Here is a 9,376-nt window from a genome sequence, read left to right as displayed (position 1 = left end):
ACACTCATGTTCACAATAATTGTCGCATATGTATAACTGTCTTCTGTAAGAATATAATTTGATAATGATTTTGCAGGGTACTTTTAATACTGATACTACGTGTATAATCGGGAAATGTATATTTGTGGTAAATTTCATAGGAAGAGGATTATAAATATGAAAATTAGAATGAGTAAAACAAAATGTTGCTAAATGGACAAGAAAACTTGTCCAAATGTCCTAAATTTTCGTTTTATTGTTCTTATTTACTGCTCTTTTGGCATGATATTTGCCACATACAAGTCTTTGCCGATTATACATATACTAACATTATAAGAAATACAGGGCGAATTCGTTATCAAATTATATTCCTACAACAACATATTTATAGACATGCGGCAATAATTTTGGACATGAGTGTACATACTAGATATACAAGTAAAATATACATATTTGTTATTTACTGCGGAAATACGATTGCAGAGGAGCCCCATCTCCGCCAAATGGCTTCAGATAGTTTAGAATGTCCACAATCGAAAAATGATCACAAACAATTCGGATGAAAGTATGAATGCACATGTTACACGTGAAATGAAGAAATACACATTGCAAGTACTATTCACCACTTTATAAGGTGGATCACCACCCGGAAGTCACTACATATTTTAGCTCATTCCCTTAACTACGCAATGAAACGTTACATATTATAAATACGTTACGTTCTTTAAAGTAACAATCTTATTACGAAATAGATATATTGTTTGACCATTTTTCGTGTTATATTTCACATTTTATTTAAATATTAATTTACATTAAGGTAATAGATTTTGAGAAGAAACTTACGCAGAACGCCATAATGCGTTGTTGCTAAATTTGTAGGTTTAATTCCTGGATTCTAGCGTTGCAGCTCGAGAAGCGGGACTTAGCTGTGAATTACGGTAAGAGTCGAAAACTAATTTATCCAGTAAGTATCCAAGCAGAATTCCACATACTTCCTTTATTATCTAGTACCAGTAAACACTCGACACTACTTGGCAACGCCGCACTATCCAAGCAGTGCTAAGCATAGCACCGACAACACCTAGTGATCCACCATAACACAGACTGACAGTTTCATAAGCGTCACAATAATGATATTCCACAAAGAAATGTTTTAAGCAAGAGGATCTCTTACACCAACCGCAACGAATCACAGCAACCTGTCCACAAACGTCACATGTCGGGATGTGATCTTTATCAAAGTAGAACTATGCTGGGGTCTGAAATTGTGCCGGCTTGTCTGTTGTTTAGCCAATGTGATACTACGCATATTTGATGATATTTTTGTATCTTGGAGAAGTGGTTAGGTGTCAAAGATTGTAGTTTGATTATGAAATCCCATAGACGGAAATTAATGCCAGACTCTTGTAAGATAACAGCGTCTGAAAAGCGGCGCACAAATGTCTTCCACAAGCAAAAGAAGTGCACATCTAGTGATTGTAGCTTCCATGTTAAACTTCGGTGTATTGTAAGTAGCACAGTATGTTTCTCTTCCTATTCAATGGCGCGTAGAATATTTTGACAATGTGCACTCCTAGAGTCCAAAAGAAGAACTGTTTGATACTGTATTGTAGGAAAAGGCACATGCTCTAACCACGACGGAAATGTTCTTTGTAAGTTTGCCTGAATTTGAAGCGATTCTTTGTAAGATTTTGAGGGCGAAATTTATATCGTATACATGTGAATAAATTAATATATATATATATATATATATATGTATGTATGTATGTATGTATATATAGTATATCCTTACATTTATTTGCGAAAGTCGTTGGAAGTTTGGAAGTGGCCAGGGCCATAGGAACCTTCTCCCATGCGTACTCCCTCTTTGCCAAAATTCTGAAATATGTCGCACATTTCATCAGGACCTTAGGCCCCTTCCACATGCTTTTTCGTAGACAAGAAGGCATATATCTTTCGCACGTTGGCGTCTAGTATTTGCATTCACAGTTTTATCTTCACCACACGTGTTCCTCTGTGGATTGGAGAACTTTATGAAAAAATAATCGAACATTTCCATCGGGAGCCATTGTCCCCCCCTTCCCGTAATTGCTTTCCCGGAGGGAAGGTGTAAAAACGTCTTGTGTCATTTGTTTTTTCGTCGATCTATTGGTACTCCTTTTCCTGCGAATTGTTTGTGTGCTTTTGGGGATTTCGAGCTTTTTTGAAAGTACTTCGAGTGGGACTTAGAATCCTTCAAATCGTTTTTTCGCAAAATCGAAAAAACATAGGTCACTTTATTTTGTGTCTAGTATGCACCTGTAAAATTTCGTTGAAATCGGCGTGCAACACTTTGCGGATGTTTCATGTAAGCCTTGAGTGCTGGGCTTTGCAGTGCAGGCTTTCCCAAGAATGCTGGACTTTTTACGCAACCTTTAAACAATATATCTCAAAATCTAGGAAAACGAAAATAATACAACATACATCGTTTGAACGTTTAGAGTTTGCTTTTTACTTTGGTATATAATATTCTGTGTTCCAATAACATGAGTATGTTGGAAAGTTCAAAATTTACAACATGAATTTCACAAAAAAAGAAAATTAAAAATTACGAAATATAACGTCACAAGTTATATAACTACAAATATATAGCATACACATATATGCTGTTTCTGTTGCTACATAGTCTGGACAGGCCGGTACCCAGCCCAAAACTCTAGGGGGGGCGGAAGAAGTTAGGGAGGGCGGAAGAAGTTAGGATCACCATATTATAGTTCATTTGCAAGCCTCCACGAAAATTTTGGAGGGCCAGTAAAAATTTAGGTGGAACGGCCCACCGTAGCTCCCCGTGGTTACGGGCCTGAGTCTGGATAATTCTCAAAATCGTTCAACAACTCTCCTTCAAGCAAATCGCTATCACTGTAGCTCAATTCCGCTTCTAAACGGAAGCGTATTGTTTCATCTGACAGGCTTTTTCCCGCCATTTCAACAGTCTAACAAGAAGCACATGATTTTTTTTAAACCTGGCGGTAACAATGTATTAATTCGGGTCTTCTCGCCATCTATTGACGAAAGTCCGAACTATGAAGTTCAAGAGATATTTCAAAAGTGAAAACTCCATGTAATAAAGGAGCGAAACCATGGAAATAAATTTTGAATCAAATCACATATAAATGCGGAATCCGCAGTCTAAAAAAGATCAGCTACTCCGTAAAAATACGAAATTAGCAATCAAAGTACGAAACCCCATCCGATGCTTAATTTAAAATAACTTAACTTGTAATAAGTTATCATGGAACAGACATTCATACGGACAGACTGTCAGACTTAGCAGAAGCAAGTTGAGTCGAATTTGCACCTACACATTTCGTTCCTCTCGAGACAAAAGGGCGCATCTCATTTTCTCAACTTTTCCAGAAGACAAGCTTAAACCTTTTCTCATTATTTATTCTATCGTCTTCTTTTAAAATTTTAAAGGGTGTATCTCATTTTCTCAACTTTTCCAGAAGACAAGCTTAAACCTTTTCTCATTATTTATTCTATCGTCTTCTTTTAAAATTTAAAAGGGCGTATCTCATTTTCTCAACTTTTCCAGAAGACAAGCTTAAACCTTTTCTCATTATTTATTCTATCGTCTTCTTTTAAAATTTAAAAGGGCGTATCTCATTTTTTCAACTTTTCCAGAAGACAAGCTTAAACCTTTTCTCATTATTTATTCTATCGTCTTCTTTTAAAATTTAAAAGGGCGTATCTCATTTTCTCAACTTTTCCAGAAGACAAGCTTAAACCTTTTCTCATTATTTATTCTATCGTTTTCTTTTAAAATTTAAAAGGGCGTATCTCATTTTCTCAACTTTTCCAGAAGACAAGCTTAAACTTTTTCTCATTATTTATTCTATCGTCTTCTTTTAAAATTTAAAAGGGCGTATCTCATTTTCTCAACTTTTCCAGAAGACAAGCTTAAACCTTTTCTCATTATTTATTCTATCGTTGTCTTTTAAAATTTAGTTTGATATCCTTCGTGTCAGATATGTAACTTACGAGATCAAATTAAATTTTGACAGAACATGATAAAATAAACTTATAATAACATCTTTAAACTTATCTTCTGGAAAAGCGGGAAAAAATTCGATACGCCTCTTTGTCTCGAGAGGGACGATTTTATTCAGTAAATTCATCTCTGTATGTGTATTTGTGAGTTGTGTTTTTCAAACGTTTCTATTTCACTCGTCTAATGTATCAGATTGTAACGCCCCTTTCCATCCGGCCAAACCGGATATAATTCGAACCGAGAGCTTTTCAGAAATAATAATAATAATAATAATAATAATAATAATAATAATAATAATAATAATAATACATTATTTTAAAAAAACTGTCAATTCGAACTAAGTTAGTCAAGCCTAATAGAAGGGACTTGCAGGACGGATCAGATCGCCTCACTCAATTCTCTAAGTCGAATTTTCGATGCAATATTTCCAATTGATCTCACAGAAAATAAGAAACAAATATATAATTAATCAAATAAATACCAAATACTTCGGATAATCAAGAATTAATATAACATCGAAAAACCAGGTAGTTCATAAATTGATAGTTCCAAGAATAAAGTCAATTCAATCAAAGGCAACAATTTTACTAATATCATTAATTTCTAAATATTTCAAAGTCGGCAAGAGATAATCTAAATCAGTTTTTGTCTATGCAAGTTCTCTACTATTTCTCAAAAGACAATAATGAGTAGAACCAGATCTCAATTCAAAATATTTGCTAACCTGGGGTTTAACTGCTGAAGAAAAGAATATTCAAAAGGCATAACTTTACGAGCCCTAATAATTCTGATTATCAAACATACTATTACGTGAAAAAAATACACCAGAAAAAAATTCGCAGGAAATATTGGATCCTTACTTTCCTCGGTTAAGATCCAATTTCATTCACGGCAAAATATTCGTTCACGTTAATACGGTTAAATCGAAATCCACGAAAATTACCAATAAAACGATAATAATTTGGAGCAGAAAAAAAAAAAAAAGGATTCCTACCCACAAGAGGCGACAACACAATCCCACATACATATAATTAAACGGAACACAACTACTTTATCGGACAATGATATCATCGGATTTTTCGATGAATTCGATGATGCATGTCAATTGGCAAGCGTGACTGAAGATAAAAGAAAAGAGCTATTGCCTAGTGTGTTCCGTGGAACGGGCAGACATTGGCTTAAGTTATTCCTTAAACGCAAAAATTTAGCAGAGATTGCCTATAAAGATTTACAGGGACAAATAATTAACGAATTCACAAAGACAAATGTCACTTTGGACATTGAAGAGAAATTAAGAGAACGTTTGCATCAGGAGGACGAACCGATAATCAATTACGTGTATGACATGCTCGTAATGTGTGAACGGTTAGATTCCAAAATGTCGGATGCAAAAAAGATAGGTATTATTGTTGGTGGACTCCAACCATATTATATGGAGAAAGTCGGTACAAATGCCTATTCTACAATAGATAAGTTTGTAGAGGAGTTACAGAGAATAGAAAAGAATAAATATAAAATAGATAACAGGTTAAAAAGAAAGACAGGTAAAGTTACTATAAAAGATTTAGTAAAGAAAATCAAGGAGCAGGCGGATAGTGAGGATAGCGATTCAGACGAAAGTAGATTAATTCTTAGAAAAGAAATGCGTGGCAAGTCGGATACGAAAGTGAAACAGGAACCACCGAGCTTGACTCAGTTAGCGCAATTAGAAAAGAAAATTGAGGAACTACAGTTAACGTTATCCACAAAAGTTAAAGACGATGGAAAACAACCGAGTAAAAATAATGGAGATAGGAGTCAACGGTATGAAAATATTAGAGGTTTTCGAAATTGCGGAAGAAACCAGTACCGCGGAAATAACAGCAGAAATTGGAACAAGCAAAATAGAAATCAAAATGGAAATAGATGGAATAATTATCGAGGAAATGGTAATTATCGGAATAATTACCGCGGTAATAGAGGTAATAACTGGAGAAATAATCGGGTCAGACCGAATAACAATTGGCAAAACAGTAATTCCTCTCGACAGATGTGTTGTCATAATTCAGGACAGGGCCGTTATGGCAGCAACATTAGAATTCTTTCTGAGTTGATAAGATAGTTAAGTAGTTGTAAATCTGTGGATAGGGGGAGAGAGAAGAAGAATGAAAAACAAACGTTTGTTGCATAATAAAACACTGTCTGTGTAGAGAAATCAATTAATACGATAATATATAATGACAAATGGGATAATTTTTATAAATTACACTTAATTTTCAAAGAACACATATTTTAGAATTAATTTAACGGCTGATAAAATGCCAAAAATGGCAAAAGAATTTCATAAAATAAGCTATGTTTAAGGCTATAAGCATTTCGTAGATTTGTATAGCTAAATGCCTCTTCTAACAGGCTAGATTTAGCCAAAAATAGGCTAAATTGACATCACTGGTGACGAGTGGCGGCAGTTGTATACGAAAGTGATAGGAGTTTCTGTATATGTACTCGTGTGTTTGATGAAGAAAACAGTGTGTGTTCTCACTCGCCATACAAGGGTCACCTCGCATTCTGATGCATTGGAAATAAGCTACATATCCCATTCCCGTGGGGTTTTCATTCTGGAGTCTATATTGTAAAATTTCTTGGGTAGAGCAATAAAATGTACTCGGGATTTGGACTTTTCCCTTCACCTTTTTATTATAAAAAGTTTTTGTAGACAAATAATAAGAAATTCCACTAATATTTAGGTAAGATTAGATAGGAGCCCGGTGACCAAGCGTCGTGGGCTTTGAGGTGAGGTACTCTCGGTGACCAAGCGTCGTGAGAGGGGTGTAGATTAGGTATCTCTCTCTCGGTGACCGTGCGTCGTGAGAAAGAGGAAAGGAACCCGATGACCAAGCGTCGTGGGTATAAGGATGGGTACCTCTCGGTGACCAAGCGTCGTGAGAGGGGTTTTAGGTCTTTCGATCAATCTGAGAAGATTGGTGTTGGTCGAGGCGTGCAGGTCCTTTTTATGCTGTATTGTAGGCTTCCTTCGTTGATTCTCGTCCTTCCGACTGTTGGCGATGGTGATCGACTTCTCTTCGGGACCGTCGTCTGTTTATTTTTATTTATTACTAACACATGTAGTTCACACGTGATTATTGCATGACTTGTAGACATGCGGAACCTTACAATATACAAAACGTTCATCGTCCTTTCATGACCATTACACAGGTACGCATCAAAGATAGGATACCATATTGTGGACAGATGTCCACCATCTGCTTGTCCGATTACTTGCTGGAACAGCGTATACGTGGTCATTAAATGTAAATGTAAGTTGAGTAATCGATTATTTGAATACGCTGCAAAAATATGTTCGGAATATCGCACGGATGTGTTGAGTCGATTACCACCAACTTACCAGATCCTCGAGTTCGTATGGGTATTCTTAAAATCATTTCTCTCAAATCATTACAAACTTCAATGACAGCATATTTTACAATAATTCTTGGTGATTATATGAAGAATATATTTAATTTAATATAAAGTATGCTCGAATCTGATTGTCAGTGTTTCTTTAAAATTTCTCTGAAAGAATGAGAATGTACGTAAGTGATAAACAAGCTTAAACTGAAACTTACGCTTTATTTTCCTCTTGTTTGAGAAAGAAAGTTATGTTTAGTTTACCCTTTTCAGACGTATCATTACATAAATCATCCAAGTTGTAAATTTCAAGTTACTGAAAATGTTACTGCGAGAAGAAAAAAGTAAATAAAAATGCTTTTCTCTTTAAAAGAAAATGCTCATATATATATAATGTGTGTATTTGTGAGTGTGTGTGTGTGTGTGTGTCTGTGTGTGTGTGTGTGTGTGTGAAATTCACGTTTTGTTCTGAAGAACTGGTAAAACTTTTCAACACGTTCTGAACAGAAAAATCAACAAACGAAGGAAGATTTTCTTCTTTTTTCCATTCTTTCTTTGTTCCTAAGAGAAACTGTCTGGAGTTTTTTTAAATTTGTTTTCTTTCTATACCGCGACTACTCCTATCTATGCTCATAAATCTACAGAAACACTGACTATTCCTGAAAGCGTGTGGTACTTCCAGTGTATACCCACCTCGCAGCCACTCAGCTCACAAACTTTCGAACACAACTAGAGTTGGAATGAAAATGGACTGAAGTGTTAGCAAAATAAACTGGTTCCATGTTGCTAGAAGGTAAAAATTTGTGTTTCACTTGTGTTTGAATTATATATTTAAAGAGAAAAAAACAAGTCTTCAGTATAGCTGTAGTACAAATTAGGACTTTCATTCCTAGAATTGTGATGGCCAAATTGTGGCCCGCAATGGTGTTTTGTTTGCATTGATGTTATATATATATATATATATATATATATAATGTTATATATTTGGTCTAGGAATTAATTCGTGCGGGTGGACAAGAGATGGCGCAACGAACGGAGCGTCCCACAGTTCCGTGTATCCACACATGTGTTGCAAACCCCTGTCATCGCGTATCGTTCGTAGTATAGGGCAGTGGATTAAAGCGTCAACAACACCAGTTTGTAGTTAAGTGAACATGGCGCAATTTGTGCCTGATAAAGTGTTTTTGCGGGGTGTCCTGCTGCATTACTTTAACATGCAGAAAAGTGCGACTGAAAGTCATCGTATTTTGGTGGAAGTGTATGGTGACCATGCTCTAGCTGAGCGAACGTGTCAGAAGTGGTTTGCACGGTTTAGAAGTGGTGATTTCGGCTTGGCAGACCAAGAGCGAGCTGGACAGCCAAAAAAATTTCAAGACGAAGAATTGACAGCATTGCTCGAGCAGGATTCGTGTCAAACGCAGGAACAACTTGCAGCAGCATTAGGCGTTGATCAAACAACAGTCTTCAAACGCTTGAAAGCCATGGGAATGATTCAAAAGATGTCACATTGGGTTCCACATGAATTGAAAGACAGAGACGTTGAAAGACGAAAAACCATTTGCGAATTGCTGCTTCAACGACAGAGCAGAAAGGGGTTTCTGCATCGAATTATTACGGGTGATGAGAAGTGGATCCATTACGAGAACCCTAAACGAAAAAAGGCCTGGGTGAAACCAGGTGAACCAGGTCCATCACAACCAAAACGAGATATTCACTGTGCAAAGGTTATGCTGTGCATATGGTGGGGTATGAAAGGTGTGGTGTACTATGAGCTGCTGCAACCGGGTGAAACTATGAATGGAGAACGTTATCGACGACAATTAATGTGTTTGAAGCAAGCTCTGGCCAGAACACGACCAGAATGGGAGAACAGACATGATAAACTTATTGTTCAACATGATAACGCTCGCCCAACCGTGTCGCAAAACCGGTCAAAACCTATTTAGAAAATGTCGGATGGGAAGTTTTACCCCACCCGCC

This window comes from Thermobia domestica, chromosome 3 (assembly GCF_964235325.1).
Source record: "Thermobia domestica chromosome 3, izTheDome1.hap1.1, whole genome shotgun sequence".
NCBI classification, from domain to species: Eukaryota; Metazoa; Arthropoda; class Insecta; order Zygentoma; family Lepismatidae; genus Thermobia; species Thermobia domestica.
This window is presented reverse-complemented; position numbering follows the sequence as displayed.